The sequence below is a fragment of the Prionailurus bengalensis genome, chromosome A1 (assembly GCF_016509475.1).
Source record: "Prionailurus bengalensis isolate Pbe53 chromosome A1, Fcat_Pben_1.1_paternal_pri, whole genome shotgun sequence".
Taxonomy (NCBI): domain Eukaryota; kingdom Metazoa; phylum Chordata; class Mammalia; order Carnivora; family Felidae; genus Prionailurus; species Prionailurus bengalensis.
This window is the reverse complement of record NC_057343.1, coordinates 98,932,657-98,956,599: the sequence shown is the minus strand read 5'-3', so window position 1 is coordinate 98,956,599 and position 23,943 is coordinate 98,932,657. Positions and strand designations below refer to the sequence as shown.

Genomic DNA, 23,943 nt, shown 5'->3' with positions numbered 1-23,943 from the left:
ACTTTTGCATTACCAGAAGAGGAAACTGAACATATTTAAACTCCTTGAATTCTGGTTATTTTTATGCAAAAAATAAAATACAGCATTATAAGGATTATATAACCTAGAAAACGCTCGACTTAGTGTTTCATATATAAGAAACTATTTTGGGGAGCCAGACATGTGCCTAAAGATATAAAGATAGTTAATAATATATTTAGGATGGGTCAGTAAATAATAATTATTAAATGTGTCCATAACCCATGCTTGTTAATAATTTGAATCTATTACATGTTTATGAAGTTACCGGGATTTTTCTCAACTTATTTTACATTTATTATCCATTTCACCCTCAGAATAATCCAAGGAGATAGGTACATTGTTGTTCTCATCTTTAACATGTAGAAAATGAGGTGCAGAGATGTTAAGTAACTTGCCCAGTATTGACAGGAGATAAGTGACAGCACCAGAATTCCAACTGAAGCCTTCAGTCTCTAGAGACTCAGCTTTCATAGTTTGCTATTTTTAAAAGAATGAAGCTTAATAATAAAAATGTGCTTTGAATTCCTGGTTGCAAGGATTTCTGGATGTGATGGATTTTATTGAATTAGTCACTGTGTTTCTCTTCGGGGTTCTTTTAATGCTTGCTCATAGCTCTTTTAAAAAGGATGAAGACTGAGTTCATTTAAGACCATTTTGTTCAGTACTTAAATAAGCTGAATGATGTTCATAGTAATGAGATTTTGGATTATATGTGCAAAGATTTAAAATGTCCCAGGAGGAATTTAGTATAGAATTCATAAAATATTTCTTGACAGCTAGAGTTCTTAAGCACAATTGTGGCCAAAAAGTAATAGAATATCGAAAAGTGGAAAAATAAAAAACAGCTAACAATATGACTGCTATAATTTACCAGCATAACTTCCTAATGGGATTCAGGTCATAAATTCAATTTCCAGGTGAAAAGTCACTATTAAAAGTTGTTGAGAACCAAGCCAAGATTATTAGGATGATATAGAATGGGTAGAGATAAAGGAGAAGAGCAGACATGCTTAAGTAATATCCTCTGTTCTAAAAATCAACTGTTATTAGTTATGCATTAATATGTAAAGAAGTATAAGGTGTGCATACTACTACACAATTTGGACCTCGGAATTTCAAATAAATGATCGTGTACCTGAGGTGAAGCAGGGAAGATATGATGCAAGAAGGAGAGATATTTTACTAGTGGGCAGGCAAGGACATGGGCATATTTAAATTTGGTAAGCAGAAAGAAATCTTTATTAGCGCTTATACAGTTAGAACTAGGTATGTCCAAGTACACATGCATACATGTTTACATATATATTCAAACACATTTTTGTCTGATTTAGTTTATTACCTGTTTGCTTTGTTTTGTTTTTAATGTTATTTCTTTTGAGAGAGGAGAGAAGAGGAGAGAGAGAGAGAGAGAGAGAGAGAGAGAGAGAGAATCCCAACCATGCTTCACACTCAACATGGAGCCTGACATGGGCTTGATCCCATGAAACCATGAAATCATGACCTGAACCAAAATCAAGAATCAGACAATCACCTGAGTCACCCAGGCTCTCTGTTTATTATGCCCTAAAGATGCACTCAACAAGCCCAGACATATTTGTCTTTCTAAGAACAGTAGTATAGTTATGGTATTAACATAATCTATTCCCCTAAATTACACACAGAGAGTGATTCCAGAACCCAAATGTGGGTCATTCATGTTTAACTCGGAAAAACTTTATGTCATACTCAAATAGCATATAAGATGCTATTAGGTCATGTTCGCATTAATAAATTATTATTTTATATCTCTATGTTAAACACATAGAGAAAGATAATTAAAGGAAGGAGCCTAGATTTTAAGAAATAAAATTATTTAGGGTTTCCCCAAAGCTTTGTAGCCTATGTAGAATCATGACAATATAATTTGACATTGGTCCTAGCCATGATGGTATGACCAGTACTAGCCTAGCTCTTCAAAAATAAAACAGAAAGTTTAATGAGGCAATTGTTTGCCAAAAGTGGACAAAAGGGACAAAGGATTGCAGGTTTTGAGAGTCTGGGAATACATGGAGTAAGACCCACAACATCCGTGGCTTAGTGTGTACAGGCACTTTCTAGAACACAGGAAAGCCAGGGACAAACAGAGCATGATAGTCTTTCTAAACTGAGGAAATACAGATTGGTGATATAAATCATTAAACTGACTGGAGGTTGTGGATTAGGATAGAAAACAAAAGGGAGCTGAATAGAAGACAACTCCCAGAATCTACATGGAGATCCTCTTACTTTGTTGGTCAAATACTATGCTGTGTGTATTGTGAGTGAGACTCTGGAAGGTCTGGAAGAGAACAGATGCTAGCCATAAGCTAGCTGGACATTGTAGCACCTGTGCTGTCTAAGAGACACAGAGGTCCAGCAAGAACGGAAAGTCTCTGCTGAACACTTGGTACTTTGCCTGACTCCCAGGAAGTCACTTACTGATCCTAGAATAATAGGTAATACAGACTCACTCTAACAAAGCTTTTTATAAGCATGGTTACCAGTAAGGGGATGCTTGCAAGAATGAAACTAAGCACTTCCCAGAGAAAGGCAACAGAAACTGACCACAAGAAAGCCTAGATGCTGGAATCAGTAGATGAGGTGCGTATGTATTTACATATGTCCAGAGACTTAAATGAATGTGTGTTCATAATAAATAAACAGATGAACCTGAAAAGTAAAATATTTGAATTTTTTTAATGTTTATTTATTTTTGAGAGAGAGACAGACAGACAGAGTGTGAACAGGGGAGGGGCAGAGAGAGGGAGACACAGAATCGGAAGCAGGCTCCAGGCTCTGAGCTGTCAGCACAGAGCCCGACACGGGGCTCGAATTCATGGACCATGAGATATGACCTGAACCGAAGTCAGATGCTTAACCAACTGAGCCACCCAGGCACCCTGAAAAGTAAAATATTTTAAAAGCAAAAGGGGGTGAGTGAATGGGTTAACAACAGCTTGGAAACAACAGAAGAAAAAGAAAAAAATAGAGACTCAAAGATGCATGAGTCAAAATTAAGTGGTAAAACATAAACATAAATGGTAAAATAGAAATATAAGTATAAAACATTAAATATAAATATAAATATAAATATAAATGGTCCCAGATAGAAGGGCAAGGGAAAAGAAAAAATGCTTGAAGAAATGAGGGCTCAAACTCACCATAATTTGGTAAAAAAAATAAATAATTAAATACCAAGATCCAGGAAGGCCAGCAAATCGCAGAAAGAATGTATAGAAATAAAACACATTTGGATATGTTACCTTCTAACAGCTGAAAATGATAAATCAAGGTAAAATCTTGAGAGCAGCAAGAAAAACAACACATGCGAGAGCAATGAAACAAATGACAATTGACTTTTTTCAATGTTTACTTATTTATTTTTGAGAGGAAGAGAGAGAGAGAGAAGAGAGGAGGGGCAGAGGGAGAGGGAGAGGGAGAGAGAAAATCCAAAGCAGTCTCTGCACCCTCAGCACAGAGCCCAACTTGGGACTCGAACTCACGAACCATGAGACAAAATCAAGAGTCAGATGCTTAACCAACTGAGCCAACCAGGTACCCCCAAGTGATGACTGATTTCTAATCAGGCAGTGTAGACCAAAAAGAACATAATCTTAATAGTTAAAAAAAAAAAACTTGTCAACTCAGAAATTTATATCAAGTGAAAATACGCTTCAAATATGAATGTGATAAGAAAAAAATTTTTAGATAAAAAAAAAAAAAACATGAAGCAAATTCATGTTATTCAAACTGAAGGAAAGTTACCAATATGGCAACTTCAATATACAGGAAGAGACAAAGAACAACAGAGATATAAATATCTGGGAGTGCCTGGGTGGCTTAGTGGATTAAGCGTCACACTCTTAACTATTCTTACATGACAGTCCAGATGGCGGCATTTCCAAACCTTAAGCTGTTAACATCCTTCTACTCTCTGAACCTTGATATGGTGACATCTGTCTCAGGGCTTCCTATCCTTATGCATCATAATAATCAACTCCCCTTTATGCAGCATTCTCCTTCTCAAGGAAGAAAATACAGTCCCAAAGTTCCCAGCCCAAGTGTGACTACATCTCTTTGGCCAAAACGTGGCTACACACCCACCCTAGACTGAACGTTGGCACAGGAGAACAGGCCACCAATATTAGACCTGACCTGTCATGATTTAGACATTGGGCATTTTAGTTAAAAAAAAAAAAAACAGGGGGTGGGGAGCACTGGCTATTGAATAGACAACCAGTAGAATGTACCACATTTGGTAAGACAAAATTAATCTGGAATTAGTGTACAGAATGGATGAGAGAGTGAGTTATAAAGGGAGGTATTAAATAAAGGGAGCAATGGACAGAGCATATGGAGGCAGATCATTAACCAGAGCACTGCCAGTAAGAGACTGCCTCAACAGTGCATGAGTATAACCTTGGAAGATATAAACTACCATCTAATGTGAAGTTATAAAAAAGAGAACGCGAGAGATCCTATTTGGTTTGTACTCTGTGTTACCAGATTGTTTAATTGCTTTAATTTCTTCATATCCCCAGGAGACCACTTAGAATTGTCTCATGTGTCTCCCAATTTAATTTCTATGGAATACTTTTAAACCTCCTTCCTATACTCTTCACCTACCCTCTGGCTTTTCTGGCAAAGGAGTACTGGCAGTCTTGCTGCTATCTTTTACTTATTAAAATGTCTTCGTTTGCACCAGCCTAATGCAGCATTCAGCACTTGGCATGTTGCCATGTTGGTTATTCCTTTTAGCTTGGGTTTTCAATTCCTGTTTTAAAAGAACATAACACCCAGTGGGCAATATGGAGATTAGAAGCAGCAAATGACATGACAAGGGCAAAAAACATATGTTATAAACATTATAAATTTCCCTACAAGGGTGGGTATGAGTGGTAGCAAAGTAAACACAGACAATAAACACTCTGCTTCATTATGCTTTCTTTGTCGCATACATTTTATTTATTTATTTATTTATTTATTTATTTATCTATTTATTTAAATTCAACTTAGTTAACATTCCATGTAGTATTGGTTTCAGGAGTAGATTCATCACTTACCCAAAACACCCAATGTTCATCCCAACAAGTGCCTTCCTTAATGCCCATCAACCACCTAGCTCATACATTTTTTTTTTTAATTTTTAATTAGGCTCCATGTCCAGCCCAGAGCCCAACATGGGGCTTAAACTCACAACCCTGACAACAAGAACTGAGCTGAGATCAAGAGTCAGATGCTTCATCGACGGAGCCAAGTAGTCAACTCCATACATTTTTTTTTTAATCCATAATCATGGCTTGTGCCTAGGTCCTTCCTGTCTATTGTCAACCCACAGAGCTATAATACAGAGAACAATACTCAAACAGGACACCTGAAGTTTTCTAATCAAATGGGAATAAGACTTCTGGAACCAGTGCTTACCAATTTATCCAGAAATCTCACTATGTCTACACTGCAGCAGAATCAGTCCATTTATTTTGCACACAGTGCTACATGTGGTCAAGTACAGCTTCCTAAAACAAAAGCCATCTCTGAACAAAACTTGATTCATAGGAGTAATCAGATTTCACCATTAAATTTATTGAGCATGTAATTTATAGGCACAAACCACAGCCAATATTGTAGGTGTGGCATATAATTTTTAAAAATCAAAAATTAACGACCAGAGATTAAAACATACAATGGTAGCAGACACATTCTGATAAATCATAACATACATTTCTCTGTTGATATTAAGTGCTCACTTATACTTTAAAGCAATACCTGCTCTGCTTTTTTTCTTTTTTTTTTTTTTTAACTGAAAAGTTTCTTCTTAACTTCATGACAAGGGAGACCTACCAAAGCCTTCCTATCTACTCTGGAACGTTAACTTCAAAGAAAGGGAACAAATTCTAGGTCGGTAATGATCAGCTCTTCAATGTCCTTATGCTTAAAAAAATACAGTAATGCAAGGGGTGCCTGGGTGGTGCAGTCGGTTAAGCGTCCGACTTCAGCCAGGTCACGATCTCGCGGTCTGTGAGTTCGAGCCCCGCGTCAGGCTCTGGGCTAACAGCTCAGAGCCTGAAGCCTGCTTCAGATTCTGTGTCTCCCTCTCCCTTCCCCTTCCCTGTTCATGCTCTGTCTCTCAAAGATGAATAAACGTCAAAAGAAATTTTCTTTAAAGAAATAGGTATCTCATTTCTTTATTTTCCTCAGACCATAGTAATGAGCTCTGAAAAAATTATAACAAATATTAACTTAAAATATAAATTCTTGCATAAAGATAGACTAACATACTTAATATAATCATTTTCTTTGCTACATGACTTTATATATATTCAATCTACATTTTATATGATTTTAATATATTTTTTAATGTTTTACTTCTAGAAATTGGAAGATACTATGTCCCAAGTTGCCGTACTGATTAATTTTTCTTCCAACAAATGGAAAACAGAAGATGGAGAGTAAAATATGTCTTACAGCCATGTAGCCACTTTAGCCATATTCGGGGTGAAATAATGTGCCTTTTTAAAAGCAGTACTAATGATCAATATGGGGGTTTTGTACATTATCAATAGGGTGGTAACCCAAAGCTTTCATCAATTTACCTTTTCCTGATTCCAATTACAATACAAAAATATACATAATGTACTAATTCAAAAGCTCTCCATGCCAACAAAAAATATCGATGTCTAAATACACAGCACCAAGACTAAATACCTAACACTGACTAAAGGTTAAAGAGGTATCTTTTGTTTTTCCCCTGTTGACAAAAGACCCCATCTGCTGGTTTCTATCATCAAAACAGCTTCCAGACAATTCATTAGGAAAACTAAATACTTACCAACCCATACTACTTTTGTACACAGATATATGACTCCTCCTCCAGCACCGTGTCCCTGGACACCTAAGCATTATTGAAGTCCCTTATATTACGCATGTTTAAACAAAGGTATGTACGATTCTAAGAATTTCCCAAAAGAATTCACAAACCATTTCAGTGCAGCAATTAAAGTAAAATGGAAGAGCAATAAAAAGATTTTAGCCATGTGATCTTGTGAGCCTCACAGGAAAGGAGGAAGTTTCAACAGGAAGTGACTTAGACACTGCGAGTTTATTCTTCCTCCCTATGTACCATGTTTCATATTCTGGAAAAGAAGCATCAACTTCAAATATAAATTATATATATATATATATATATATATATATATATACACACACACACACACACACACACTATATATATATATATACACACATATATATATAACTTCAAATATAAATATTATATATACATATATATGTATGTACTATAAGTACTAAAATAAAGATGTATAAGTACTAAAATAAAGTACTAAAAAAAGAAAAATTTCATGTTAAATAAAAATGTTAGATCACTTCAAAACAACTCAGAACTCAGGGGAGATGATGCACAAAAGAGCATACTTCTACTCACATTGTTTATTCCTTTAAGACATATTTATTGTGCCACAAACACTGAAAACTCTAGAGGCCTAGGGAGAATATATGATGAAGAGGCATGATAATTGCTCTCCAAGGACTCTTCACTTTGCCTTCAATTTTATACAGACCTCTTTCACACATTCTTAAGGTTTGCAACTTGAAGTTCTTGAAGCACTAGCCAAAAAGTTGTCTTTATTAGCAGAAAAATATTATTGTAGCCAAAAAGTTAAAATTATGAATTTTTTTAAATTATCTATTTCCCCTTCTTGAGTGACCAGAGAATAAGGAATCAATTTGTTACTTCCTTTTGCAGTTTCCAGAAGCCCCCCAAATTATCTTCTCAATTCTAATTCTACTTTTGTGATGGTTCTTTTTAAACTCCTACTTCAGCTTCACTACAACACCAAACACACTCCTCCAGTGTTGCTGTCTCACAGCTCAAGACGGATTTTCTACACTTTTCCTTTGAACAAGTTGCGGAAATTCAGAGGGCTCATGATCTTAAATCAAGTAACTATCCCCATGGCTGTGGTGTTGGAAAGCAAGACAATCACTTTCTAGGAACTTGCTTTTTGTCACTTTCACAATTACCTAGTCTTTGTTTATCTGAAGAAAGTTGAGGGGCTCCTGGGTGGTGCAGTCGGTTGAGCTTCTGACTCTTGCTAACGGTTCAGGTGGTGATCTCACAGTCATGAGATTAAGCCCCGTGTCAGGCTCTGCAATGAACATGCAGCCTGCTTGGGATTCTCTCTCTCTCTCCCCCCTCCTCTGCTCATGCTCTCTTTCTCAAAATAAATAAACACTTAAAAAATAAAATAAATTAGTAAGTTGTGTAAGAGACTTCAGATGCCTAAATGTCAGACGTGGTCCTTTTTTACAGAGAAAATAAAGAGTATTTCAGTAGAATGATAATCCACTTTATGCAGAAACTAAGCAAACACATGAAGTTCTTGTAAGCAAGTGAGGGAGTGAGGTTTCACTGGTAAATAAAATTATTTCAAATTGCTCAGATTTATTTTAAGTCAGCTTTGGAATCATTTAAAAATCATAATATATGCAAGTCCTGCGCTAGTCCAGCTGCTTAATTTTCCAGGATTATTTATAAATCACTTTTGTTCAATAAGTAAAATTACCTTCCCTGCTAAATTTGAATTACCAGACACTTCCAAAATATTTCTCAAACCAGCAACTGTTTTCTCATTCGCTACTTGGCATGTCTTCAACAACTTATTTAACACTTGTAGCAGTGTCTCAAAGATCTGATCCATCGTGTTGGAGTGATTTGTTTTCCCACTGCAGCATCATTTGATTTCCAACAGACAGTATTTCTGCAAATAAGCTTCAGAAGTGTGAAGTGCCTCCATCACAGTCATGCACAAATGTGCCCAAACCTAACAGGCATGAAATAGTTAAATGGCAAAGCCCTAAGCAGCTGCAGCCAACAGCGACACATGATACGGTCCAAGAAATAACCTGAGAGACACTCCTTTGATTAATGCACTGAAAGATACTGAAATAGTTGTTCTCTTTCTGCCAAAAGCCAGAATGGTTTAAGACTGTTGGTCAAACTGAAATGATCATAAGAATCACCTAGGCAGCATTTTAAATCTAGAGATTCTTGGGTTCCATGCCCGGCAATTTTGTTCAGTAGCATTGGGGGCAGGGGGAAATCACTATTTTTTTTTAAGTGCCCCAGTTAGGAAACTTTCTCCAGTCCTCTGCTCAGGCAGGATTAGAATAAATGATAGAACCATACATCAATACCAAGTGTTCTATATAAATACCAATTGTATTTTGGTATATTTACTTTCAGAAATCATTCATGTATATACATACACTCAGTTTAGTGATCTTGACTACAGTTCATTTAATTATGTGTCTAGAAATATTTTTTTAATTGGACACTTTTAGATATTCTTGCACAGAAATTTCTGAACTCAGTGGACCCAAATGATCAATATTCTCACGCATGAGTAAGTAGATCCTGTAATCAGCAACCCTTACAGAAAAAGACAGAAACAAAGTCTATTTGGATTTTAATTTCCTTCATGTGAAATGTGATGAAAGAACCATCTGGAACCATGTGACCATATGGAAACCACTGATCTATACCTCTCCTTCTTCCTGCCCCTCACCATCCCTTCTAAGGAGAGGAACAGCATTCCCAGGAAACTGTACTAGGCCATTTTTCTTTTTCTTTTTTTTTTTTTTTCATTTTAGAAGTTTTTATTTATTTTTTTTTTATGAAATTTATTGACAAATTGGTTTCCATACAACACCCAGTGCTCATCCCAAAAGGCCATTTTTCAAAGAGGAAAGTGCTATCACTCCCCTACCTTCTAAATTCATATGGATAAATGCCATAGCATCTAGGAGCAGGAAGAGCCAAAGTTGTATATATGTGGGAGGCAAATCTACATTCTCTAGAGGCTATGTAAGGGGTGGTTAGAGCCTACTCTAGACCTGTGTCCAATCCTCATGATGACACTTATACACTTTCTACTTTGTCTATGTATTTAACCTCTCTTTGCTTTACTCTCCTGATCTGGAAAAATGGGGTACACTTTAATATTTACCCCGTTATCACCATATCTGTGATTGCTACCTTAGTATTCAGAGAGCCAACAGACCAGAAGCATAGGCCCTACCTGCAGCCTGTGAGAAATGCAGGACTTGGGCCCTGTCCCAGAATATGCATTTTTAATAAAATTTTCACACGTGGCATCCGACAGTTTGAGAAGCACTGACTTAAGACATGGGAGGATCTTAGAATTTTAAGGAATTTACAAATTTGCTGTTACTATTTAGTTTAAATCTGAACATTAAACAAAGCCAAGAATTAAAAATTCTGCCAACAGGTATATAGACCTGATAGAAGCAGTGTCCAGTACGGTCTGTTGGGGACAAATCAGAACCAATAGAAACCAGTTTGGACCAGCAAAGAACGTGTACAGATGATGGCAAAACTAGAGACTGAGAAAGATGACACAGGAAGAACTACAAGAGAAATCTATCTCTGACAAATTTCCTTCAAGATTGTCTCTCTGGGAAGGGAGATAGAAAAGTCAATAAATAACAGTGAAGGTTTAATAATCCATGCACACAGAACAGAGATAGGTTAAAAAACATAGAGAGAGAGAGAGAGAGAGAGAGAGAGAGAGAGGTGCACTCTGCCTGGAGAGGTCAGAGAATGCTTTTTCAGGGGACCCACATCTGAACTGGGTTTTAAAGAAGACATGTAGACAAAGAAAAAGGCATTCTGAGCTTTGGAAATCTCAAATACAAATGCTTGAGGTCTTCACTGCATGGTCGCTGAAATTCAAGGTCACTACACCTTGCATGTGGGTGGCATGGCTCTGTGTTTATGAAGGAGAAAACCAGAAAAGGGTGTTGAAATGCTGCTAGATAGATGCTAGGGCCTGTCCCTCTGCCACACAGTTCTGTTGTTCAGGATGGGCCCAGAAATCTGCATTTATAGGCTGTCCATCATTCTGCTATATTTGATAAGACATGATACTGGTGTGTGACTTAATTATGAAATGTTTTTATTTCTTTTTAATAAGCATAACTGTGTCCCGGGCCAAATGAGCTGCCAATGAAGGGTTAAACTAGTGAAGTGACCAACATTATTGTTTAAGTGGATAAGTTGGAGAAATGTGGTTATGCATTTATTTATAAAAGGACAGTTAAAGGTATTGACTCTGGAGCCAACGTTCCAGATGTACTATGCAACCTTCTACAATCACTTTAATGCCCTGGGCCTCCTGACTTATCTCTGAAACGGGACACATAATGAGGCAGTTGAGGATCATGAAGCATCACTAACATTGTTTAACATACAGTAAACATATAGTAACAATAAATGCTTAGTCATGACCATCATAACCATGCTACGCCAGACTTCATATGATAGTTTTATGAACAATGCATCTGCCCCAAGTAAAGATTACAGAAGGATATATTTAAAAATCCTGTTAACGGGGGCACCTGGGTGGCTCAGTTGGTTGAGCGTCTGACTCTTGGTTTCGGCTCAGGTCATGATCTCATGGTGTCATAAGTTTGCGCCCCATGTCAGGTTCTGCACTGGCAGCACAAAGCCTGCTAGGAATTCTCTCTCTCTCTCTCTCTCTCTCTCTCTGCCCCTCCTCCACTTATAGTCTCTCCTTCCTAAAATAAATAAAAAAAAATTTTTTTAAAGAGTGGTTTAAAAAAACCCTCACACTCAGTGCCTTATGCATAGATAGAAGTTCATACTTATTTCAAAACTTCTCATACCCTTTTAAAAAGTAGAAATATTTCCTTGTACAAGTCTTCTTTTGTATTTTGAAGCATACATGGAATAGTGGCTCACTGATGTCAAATCTAATCAGAAAGATGAATGCTTGGCTACTATAAAGCAGCAAGACTTAAAAAGTCTCTTGAGGCCAAATGTGTTCTTTCTCAAACCAAACTCACTGAAACAATGCACAGACTCCAGACTTAAGACATGGGCAGAGAAAAGTTTGAAATACTTTAATACAGTTACCACATCGCACAGAATTCCATCTCTCTCTTCTTAAAAATAATCTAATACAAGAATAAGTTAGCCAAGCCATGGCTCATTATAACAACAGATGCATCATCTAGGAATTCACAATCTGTTTGTACATTCATTCTTTTTTGGAATCTTGCAGTTAACACAATACTGTTGAAAGATGTTGAGGCTTGGTAGATTTGAAATATTTTGGTGATAGGCATGCTCATTCCTTATTAGCAGCACTATGAATCAGTAACGACTGACATGTATTAAAAATTTCAAATAATTTCTTTTCCAGTGATTATACATTTCAAACTTGAATGCATTAAAAGATCACTATAACTTTCTCTTGATAACTCTGCTTTTCAAATGGTATATAACAAGATACGAATAACTAAAACTGTGGAAACATATGTATAAATTGAAACTAACGTGTACTTATTTAACTCAGGCCTTTTCGAGGACATAATTTATCCTGGATGTGCTGCTTTTTCTGAGTAGTAAACATAAGCTGATGATATATATATATATGTATGTATATATATGTATACATATATATATACACATATATATATACATATATATACATATATATATATGTGTGTGTGTGTGTGTGTGTATATATATATATATATATATATATATATATATATATTCCTTATAGCTGGTATTCCAGGAACTTAAAATCTTGAAATAAAGAAATATAAAATTATATCACTGGGATAAAAGACAGGTTGAAAACTCAATAGTTTCTACTTTTTCTTCAATGTTGAGGATATCCACAGAAGTTGCTGTATACTCCTCTCAAACCAGACAGTTTTAAAATGCTAAATAAATTCAATACAACCATAGCCTATTCTATCCTGCAGTCCTCCCAAGTGCCCTCCCCCAACTTGTCCTTCCACAGCTGGTGTCTCTGCTTTCCTCTCCTGGCTGCAGGATGATTCCACCCTGTCCTCAGCATGCAACTTGAAGACCACTTCCACAGATGAGCCTCCCCTGACTTCCAGAACTAGGTTAAATAGTCTACTGCAGACTCACCTCACATTAAGTACTTCTCCATTCTAGCATCTGTCGATATGCCATTGTATGGTGTGTGTGTGTGTGTGTGTGTGTGTGTGTTTAATGTCTGCTTCTCCACTATCTCCGTGGAGGTAGAAACATGACTTACTAGAGTCAGCCTCAGTGCTGATCACATAAAAGACACTTAAATACTGATTGAATGAATGAATACATTTTTTAAAATAAATATTTTATTTTTTAATTTAGTTTATTTTATTTTATTTTTCAATATATGAAGTTTATTGTCAAATTGGTTTCCATACAACACCCAGTGCTCATCCCAAAAGGTGCCCTCCTCAATACCCATCACCCACCCTCCCCTCCCTCCCACCCCCCATCAACCCTCAGTTTGTTCTCAGTTTTTAAGAGTCTCTTATGCTTTGGCTCTCTTCCACTCTAACCTCTTTTTTTTTCCTTCCCCTCCCCCATGGGTTTCTGTTAAGTTTCTCAGGATCCACATAAGAGTGAAAACATATGGTATCTGTCTTTCTCTGTATGGCTTATTTCACTTAGCATCACACTCTCCAGTTCCATCCACGTTGCTACAAAGGGCCATATTTCATTTTTTCTTATTGCCATGTAGTACTCCATTGTGTATATAAACCACAATTTCTTTATCCATTCATCAGTTGATGGACATTTAGGCTCTTTCCATCATTTGGCTATTGTTGAAAGTGCTGCTATAAACATTGGGGTACAAGTGCCCCTATGCATCAGTACTCCTGTATCCCTTGGGTAAATTCCTAGCAGTGCTATTGCTGGGTCATAGGGTAGGTCTATTTTTAATTTTCTGAGGAACCTCCACACTGCTTTCCAGAGTGGCTGCACCAATTTGCATTCCCACCAACAGTGCAAGAGGGTTCCCGTTTCTCCACATCCTCTCCAGCAACTATAGTCTCCTGATTTGTTCATTTTGGCGACTCTGACTGGTGTGAGGTGATACCTGAGTGTGGTTTTGATTTGTATTTCCCTGATGAGGAGCGACGTTGAGCATCTTTTCATGTGCCTATTGGCCATCCGGATGTCTTCTTTAGAGAAGTGTCTATTCATGTTTTCTGCCCATTTCTTCACTGGGTTATTTGTTTTTCGGGTGTGGAGTTTGGTGAGCTCTTTGTAGATTTTGGATACTAGCCCTTTGTCCGATATGTCATTTGCAAATATCTTTTCCCATTCCGTTGGTTACCTTTCAGTTTTGTTGGTTGTTTCCTTTGCTGTGCAGAAGTTTTTTATCTTCATAAGGTCCCAGTAGTTCACTTTTGCTTTTAATTCCCTTGCCTTTGGGGATGTGTCAAGTAAGAAATTGCTACGGCTGAGGTCAGAGAGGTCTTTTCCTGCTTTCTCTTCTAGGGTTTTGATGGTTTCCTGTCTCACATTCAGGTACTTTATCCATTTTGAGTTTATTTTTGTGAATGGTGTGAGAAAGTGGTCTAGTTTCAATCTTCTGCATGTTGCTGTCCAGTTCTCCCAGCACCGTTTGTTAAAGAGACTATCTTTTTTCCACTGGATATTCTTTCCTGCTTTGTCAAAGATTAGTTGGCCATACATTTGTGGGTCTAGTTCTGGGGTTTCTATTCTATTCCATTGGTCTATGTGTCTGTTTTTGTGCCAATACCATGCTGTCTTGATGATGACAGCTTTGTAGTAGAGGCTAAAGTCTGGGATTGTGATGCCTCCTGCTTTGGTCTTCTTCTTCAAAATTCCTTTGGCTATTCAGGGCCTTTTGTGGTTCCATATGAATTTTAGGATTGCTTGTTCTAGCTTCGAGAAGAATGCTGGTGTGATTTTGATTGGGATTGCACTGAATGTGTACATAGCTTTGGGTAGTATTGACATTTTTACAATGTTTATAAAATAAATATTTTAAAAGAGAGAGAGAGAGCATGTGCACGCATGCAAGTAGGGGAGGAGAAGAGGCAGGAAGAGAGAATCCAAAGAAGGCTCCATGCTCAGTGCAGAGCCCAGTGTGGGGCTTGATCCCATGACCATGAGATCATGACATGAGCCAACACCAAGAGTTGGACACCCAATCGAAAGAGCCACTGAGGCACTCCTACATGTTTTTTAATTAATAATTGTCAAGGCTCTTTTTTTTAATAGATTTTTTAACATTGTTTTTTGAGAGAGAGAGAGAGAGAGAGAGAGAGTGAGCAGGGGAAGAGCAGAGGGTTCTTTAAATACTTATACATGTGGTAAACCCAAGAAATAAACATACACTCTTCCCTGGACAGTTTACAGAAAGACCAAGTCTTTATATTACATGATAATAGACGGTGACTACCCTCATCATGGCGAGCACTGAGTAATGTAGAATTATCAAATCACTAAGTTGTATCACTGAAACTGATAGAACATCATATGTCAACTACATTTCAATAATAAATACGTACACACATATATACATCAAATAAAAAAGCAAACACAAAACTGTGGATCCTGCCAGATGATGGAAAATTAAGTTGTCCATTTGCATAAAATGTTTCATGGCTTATTTGAATTGAACAAAACTTTTGAGAATCAAATCAAGAACAATTTTTAGCTGTAGCTGAGAAGCTGGGAAAGAAAGAATTATTCTCTACCTAGGGTTTCCTTACTCCATTATATATGCTGATTTTTATCTTGAGGGAAAGGAAATGCCCAAGCATAGCAGGCTCGTTCCTCACCACCGTGTCAAGATTCCATTTCACTCCTTCCTCTGTCATCCCACATAAGCAGAGTTTTCCAGTCACCTGTGGGTGATGGAGTCTGCTACTGAAAAACCCAACAGAGCAGTGAGAGTTAGCAAGCACAAAATGTTTTCATGCATTGGACCTAAACACAGTTTAGGTCAGTTCAGATCGCCACCCTCAATGAAATGAACAGTCACAGGAACTTCTACAATATTTCTTCATTGCTCTTGGTATAGATACATAATTTCAGAGATAAATGGTTCCCTCTCTTCTACACCCAACCCCACTGAGTTTCACCACCACAGCTGAGACTTCAACATACTTCCAAGATTTAGTCATGCTGCTTTAGTTATGAACCTTTTATGAAAAAGTTAGCTTGTTGTGAATCAGACCTTCCCACACAAGGCCACAAAAATGTGTGAGTTCATTTCTGAACAAAATATTTAGCTGAGTTAGGGTTGGTTTGCTTGTATCTCACATAAGACATGAGAACAGAAATCTTATTTTTGCAACAAGCGATCCATGATTTTTATTTATAATATCATAATCATCTTTGCAGATGACTAGATCTAACTCACTTTTCACGCTTTTCTTCTTTATGTGTTCCTACAGGTTATCGAACGAAGTTTTAAAAAAACTTACTTGATTCTAATTTTCACATGGGAGAACAGAGCTCAGGTTGTTCTATTCTAAAAAATTATATAGGAGGATGCTGTCCTATGTCAAAGGGGCTGAAGCCCATACAAAATGTGCCATTGCCAGTGAGCCTGTAGTGGCTGGACGTTTGGCTCACATTTATGAGTCAGGACTGAAATCCCTCTTTGGTGCCAGTCATGGTGCCTGGTCAGCATGGGCCTCTGCCCAGGGTCAAATGAGGTTTTACTCCCTAAGGACAATGACATGAATCTTATTCATTAAATCTGAGGCTTTTCTGCCCCATAATGTGATTCACACACTCAAAAATGAATATTTTAATGCATACACACTTCAAATAGCCTCACATCTTTAAATGGGAATTTGAATGGTTAGAACTATACACACACACACACACACACACACGCACACATAAACACACACACCATTTTTAGTTTCCAGGACTCAGCAGAGCAGATCAAGATCGAGGTATCAAAGTCCTGATGACTGTGTATTTCCAGCGGGCTGGTCTCCTACTTCCCATTTGGGAAGAAGGGCTCTAAGAAGTACAAGTCTTCAGAGATAAACAACAGTGGCCAGAACTCAGGACTTACTGAGACTATATGATCAGCTTTCCTAAGCAAGGTTGTCTTATTCAAGAGGTTTGTGATACAAATCTAATTATTTAGAGACAAATGCTATATCCCTGGCTCCAAAGTATGGTGAATGCTTTAGAGTATTTTACATATACTATCTCACAACAAAGCTCATTCGAGTTAACATTTAAATCACCATTTCATCCGGATGCGTACTTTAAAACTAAAATTCAACACTGGCAGCTGTTTCTCCATCTGAAATGAAAAACCTTCTCCAAGTTATCAACTGAAATCATTTCCTTCCAACACAATTTTAACCACCTCCTCAAAAAGATGTTGAAGTTAATTATACCTGATAATGACTCTCACCTCTCAGGAAGCACCAGAGAGTCTCCCAGGACACTCTAAGAAGGTATTTTCTAGTCTTGTCCAACCAGAAGCAACTAGGATGTGAAAGCAAAGTCCTCCACACATGGAGAAACCAAAGAACCAGTTCAGGGACAGAAAACTCCCCAAAAGTCCTTAGATATGAAGCACAAACAGTGTGTCTGAGAGACTGAACGCCAGTAGTAAGAACCCTTGTGAATCCATTTTCAGATGTCCTACCAGTCTCATAAGTAATTTGAACTTCATTTTCCTCAGATGTAAAAGGTACAGAATAAAGCTGAGCCCACAAAGTTGTGAAAATTAAAACAAATTCCACATTTAAAAAATTTTTAAAAACATTAAATCCTCATGTTAGGGTGAGATACTGTTTATTAACTGGGGTTGGAAAAAAGAAACTTATGTGATCATGAAACTTAAGTATTCTATAACTTGTCCCAAAATAGCCAGAGATACTTCCACGAAAATGTAAATCCACCCTCTATATCAATTAAGCAAATAGTCCACAGAATATTCTCTCCCAGAGAGAAAGTAGTCAGTTTTATGATGTAGATAGATATAAATTCTATTATCAAAAGTATGAAATTCCACACAGATAATATTATGAAATACTCACAGCAATCAAAGTTAGAATCAATCTGGTTCTATCTAGACTGATTTCTTGCCTTAAGCCCTCATAGCTACTACCAGTCAAATGTTTGTTTACACATCAAAAGATCTGACGTTCACAGATCTCAGTACATTTTTATTTCTATCTTGGAACAGCAACTCAGGATTCTGTAACCTAAAAGCCATAAATATATGAACTGAAAACCCACATACAGACTGAATAATAAATAAATGTTTGATCTCCTAGGTTTTTTGCTTATCTAAATACATTAAGAATTTTTTGAACCCATCGCTCTGTTATGAACTCAAAGCAGTGTAATTTCACCCTTCAGTTAAATGGAAATAGCTTTCAGTCATCCAAGTTAAGACTCCAAAGTTAAATCCAGAAGAAAAAAAAAAAAAGGAATTATTTAACTTTGAAATTGTGTCATCTGTGCAGAGTAACTTTTTAAATCACAAATCACGCTGCTTATAACAAGTGTAGTTTACTGGTTTAAAAATTTGTGTGACTCTATTTTCTGTGGTCTGTGATAAGCAATACATAGTTAAAGCTCTGATATCTGTATATAAAAGGCATTATCAAGATCACCCCTCAGCCACGTGCAAATGAGTGTCACGTCATCTCCTGGCTTACTCTGCCCTGTCACCCCTGCTGTAGTTCTTGTGTGATTGACAGTGGATGGTCTTTGAGAGCAATGTTGGCAATTCCTCCGTGTGCCCTAATTAAACGATTCTGCGGGGGACAGAGTGGATCTCTTCCCTGTGCCTGCAAATGTTCCCTTGGAATCCCATGAGGGCGGGCCTTCCTGAGATATCCCAACAGTTAATGCTGGTACCTCCATCTTTTGCCTGTTTTAGAATCACTGGAAACCCAGGTAGCCTCCCTTCCTAGCACTTGCCCTGTAAGAAATGTGGGAGAGAAGGAAGACGTTGTTATGTCAGTCAGCAGTCCCCTGACATTTCTTTCTCCAGTGGCACAGGAATGGCTGTATTTCCTGTGTACTTCCAAAATTACCCTGTGAAGAAACATTCCAGTCTCTGCATCTTGCAGAATGCTACAAACATGAGGTGAGAAATGGTGACATAGCGAAGAAATATATTTTTAAGTTTTTGTCTTGTTTTGGTTTGGGTTTTTTTTTTTTTTGAGGGAAGGAAGGGGCAGAGAGAGAGACGGAGAGGGAGAATCCCAAGCAGGCTCTGTGCTGTTGGTGCAGAGTCCGACATGGGGTTCAATTTCATGAACTGTGAGATCGCAACTTGAGCCAAAATCAAGAGTTGGCTGCTCAATGGACTGAGCCACCCAGGAGACCCAAGAAATGTCTTTTAATATGTACTTTTTTTGGTAGCTTTTCTCTGTAATATTCAATTATTCATCTCATTGCTTCTTTTTCTCCCTCTTATTGAAGGGGGAAAAAAAGCCACAAATAGGGTAGGCCACCTTCAAAACTTGATGCCGTTAGGAAGGTCTCAAACTATGAATCACACTCATTTGGACTGGACTTCTTTTCCTTCAGGAGCTATCTCTCTATATATATATTTCCTACCAGATGTACACAAGTTACCCATTCTATTCATCCCATAGAATTGTTCACGTAACAATTGAACATACGATGATAAATACTAATCTATTAGCCTACTTGATGCAAAATGATGTCAAGAGAAAAAAATGCCTGGAGATTCTGAGCATTGTGGCAAGTCTCATCTTGGAGAAGCAAGCCTCTACCACTCTAAAATTAATTTTGTTCTTGAATTATTCCAATTGTTATCCGAATGACTCACTATACAGGGTTCAGATAGATCAATCCAAGGGCCAATCTTTGAGGCTCTATTTGAGCACTGATATCCTACTTTAGTTAATCAGAAAAGGAAGTGAAAATAAAGAGGACAAAGCCCCAGCTTTAGGGAGTACTACAGGTCAACCCAGAATACTGGTCCTGAGGCAACAGGACAAGACATAAGGGTTAACATGCCTCAGCCAATTTCACACAGGCTGGCTTCCGCAAAATTCTACAGAAACCAGCCTCTGCCAAATTCCTGAGGCAATCAGTCCTAGGCATAGCTGAGAGGACAGCTCAGCCCACAGGTTCAATGAGGCTGCAACCGCAGGTCTCAGACCCCATCCCCCTGATCATGTGAGGAGACAGACATCAATCAATAAATGCTGAAATAGCAGAAAAGGGATAGAGGACAAGCTCTGGCAGTTCATACATACTGCTACTGTGACACAGGGCTTGGACCCAAGGCTTCGAATGTGGCTGATTAAGGCCTGGCACTCCTTCAATTATGTTGCTTAAAAACTCCACAGCACAAAAGCCAGGATTCCTGTCTTGTTGTCTAGCCAACTGGCCTTTTGTGCTCAACACATATGCAATTTGTTCTGTGTTGGTAGAAGAAGAAATTGGTACAAACAGAACCACCTTTGTGTAAGATATTTTAGCACCGTCTAGCAGAACTTTTATATTTTGACCCAGGATTTCAACTTCTAGAAATTTGTCATAAATACATATTTGCAAAATGATGTTTGTACCAAGTATTCATAGCGGCACTGCTTTTTTAATAGCAGATTACAAAGAGAGTAATGTTCACCAACAAGGTGTTGGTTAAATACATAATGCTACATCCACATAATGGAATACCCTACAGCTGTTAAAAAAAAGGATTAGAAAGCTTGCTTTGCATTAATATATAAATACTCCAAAATACACTGTTCAAAGTGTAGGCAAGGTGTAAGTGTATTCATTTGTTCCCTTCCTAATATTTGAATGATAGGGACATAGTGCAAACTATTAAATGCATCAAGATTGAAGGGATGAAGGATAAATCTTCAAAGGCATAATATTTAGCAAGCAACCACAAAACAGCACTAAAATGCAGTATCACTTGTAATTCTGAGAGTTTTCAAGATGAAGTTCAACTGGTACCTCAAGCTACTTATGTAGGCAAGACTTAACTGAGCACATTTGTGGAAGTATTCAGTTTATGAAAAAAATGAGAAATGATACAAGTAAGGTCAGTCTACTGAGTGATTCACAAAGACTTTTCAGATTATATTCCAGGAATTTCATATATTGAAAAAAAATTAAAAAAAAAATAAAGATCTTTGGGTTATCCATAGTCTGATTAGTTTTTAAAACTTTTCAATTCTATATCTATAATTACAAAATTGTGGAAACTGATACTCAGAAACATGGTCTTCTGGTATGCAGCAAAATAAACAGGCTAGAACAACATAGAATCAAGTTTAAATCAAAGCTCTGATTTTTGACCAATCATTTGGTTTCTAAGGACTTCAGTTTCCCAATAAGCTAGAAAATAAAAGCTAGGCATAATTATGACTAAGATTCCTTCCAGGTTTACTATTCTAGAATTCCATTCAATATGACTATCATATGGCACAAACTCTAAGGTTTCAAAAATACATTAAAGAATCATGATACAAATAATAGAGTGAAGTCAGCAATTAGCAAAGAAGAATATGCAGACAAAATACAGCAAATGAAGGTTTCAATTGTGTCATCTTGATGACAATTTGACTATTGAGAGGTCTGGGTGATGAAGAACCTACCATAAAATGAAGCCTAGTATTTTCCCAAAGCTGCACAGTGTTTCAGAGTGAATATTATAACCTTTGTAGAAAGAGCATGAGATGAATATCTTAAGATCCAAAATGGTCACCATTTTGAATGAGCTTTGGAGGTACCACAGAGTTCCATCTCCCAACATGAAACATCACTCTAGAAGTTCTAGCTGCCTGGGGCACCTGGGTGGCTCAGTAGGTTAAGCACCCAACTCTTGATTTCGGCTCAAGTCATGATCTCCCAGTTTGTGGGTTCAAGCCCCGCACTGGGCTCTGTGCTGACAGAGTGATGCCTGCTTGGGATTCTCCCTCCTTCCGTCTCTCTGCCCCTCCCCTGCTTGCGTTCTCTCTAAAGAAATAAATAAACTTTAAAAAACTTCAAATATCAAGCTATAATTCTCATCACTTACAAATTCTTCTACAGACTAGGAAAATCCATCTATTAAACAAAAGCCACATGTTCCTATGGCCCAAATTTTCTCTAGTAAATATACCTAAGGGAAGAGCTGTAAGACCATGGTATATATACATACTTGGTTGAGTGAGTTAATGCTAAATTAGTTTCCAAAATGCTTACACCTGTTTATACTCCATTTGGTGGTATGGAAGAGCTCCAGATGTGTTATCTTCTTGGCAATATCTAATATCATCAGCACTCTTAATTTTTACAATATACTGCCTTTAAATTATTCATTCTCAACTTCCTTTCCTTTCCTTTGGTTTTTCCAAGTTTAGAGTCACATGAAAAGCTTGTGCTAATAATCCACCACCACATTCACCCCTATCAGCTCTCCTATGAGCCTTTACTCTTTCCTTCATTTCTAACAACAACTCGCTACCCTTCAGTTTTAAGTTGTTTATTTTTTCAAATAATACATCTGAAAGTTATTACTGTCAGGACCTGGATATTCGGTGTTATTGATAACTAACATGTTTGTTGGCTGCCACGTAGACCTCGTAGCTCTCCAATATCATCCACTGGAGCCAAGTATCAGAAACCATGTGATAAAGTTGGATGGTTAGTTGTACCATATGCTTATTTCAAAAATGCAAATTTGTTCCAAACGATTGAAATATTGGAGAACTCTTTCAGCCTCACACAAATTTTGCACTTGCTTATGCACAAATTCATTCATGACAAATATTAGGTGAAGAAAGAAAACTGTACTCAGATGTAGCAAGTCACGTAGGAATACACAAAAACCAAGCTCAATTTCAACGCTTCAAGCCAGGATGTCCACCCTCTCTTTACACCTATATTTCCACATCAGTTAACAAGTAACTACTGTGCTCTTTTTACCAGGCACAGTGGTAGACACTAGTGATCAAGGTTCTCTGTGGTCATCAAAGTCATAAATATGCACAAGCTCATAAAAGCTATTTTTGCCGCAATAATTACCAAAGTGTAATAGTATTAAGTGCTACAAAGAATAAGTGCATGATGTTGTGAACATGTGTTACATGAACGAAGTTCTAACCAAACTTGGAAGCTACAATTCAAGGAGAGCAGACAAAGCTGCCTTGAGAAAGTGACCTTTCAAATCAAACAGCAAAAGTGAATTCAAGTTAGCCCGATAACAGATACGAATGAAAAGAAGGGAAGGCTACATGGGAAGGCTCTAAAGTCAAAAGAAATTTGCCCCCTGGAGCACTTGGGTGGCTCAGTCAGTTAAGCATCAGACTCTTGATCTTGCCTTAGGTCAGGATCTCACAGTTCGTGAGACTGAGCCCTATGTTGGGCTTGGTGCTGACAGTGTGGAACCTACTTGGGATTCTCTCTCTCCATATCTCTCTGTCTCTTTCTCCCTCTCAAAATAAGTAAACTTTAAAAAGAAGAACAAAAAAAAAAAAAGAAATTTGTCCCTGAGGAGGAATAGAGAGAAGGCCGGTTTCACAGAAGCACAGCAAATGAGAAGAATAATGATTTGGTAAGAGGATATGGTGGGTTGGGTGGCAGCCCCCCAAGAAATATGTCCACGTGGAACCTGTGAATGTGATCTTGTTTGTAAAAAGGGGCTTTGCATATTTAATTTTGCAAAACATCTTCAAGATGAGATTTTCATAGATTCACTGCATGGACCTTAACTTCAGTGACACATATCCTTATAAGGAACAAGAAAAGAGAAAACAGAGAGACACACAGAACAAAAAGTGATGTGAAAATAGACTCAGAGATGGAATGATGGATCTACAAGCCAAGAATGCCAAGGATTCCAGAAGCCACAAGAAGCTAGGAGAGAGGCATGAAGAGATTTTCCCTCAGAGCCCACAGATGAAACCATCACTGGTGATACCACGATTCTAGACTTCTTCAGAACTCCAAGTGAATAAATTTCCATTGTTGGAAGTCATCCCAGCTTGTGACAATCCATTGTGGCAGACCCAGGAAACTGAGACAGAGGCCAAATCATT

The 23,943-nt window shown here is 37.6% G+C and overlaps 1 pseudogene; it reads right to left on the bottom strand.

Moving 5' to 3' along the window:
- LOC122479433 overlaps nucleotides 1-23,943 on the bottom strand; it is a 136,931-nt pseudogene that overhangs the window by 1,305 nt on the left and 111,683 nt on the right.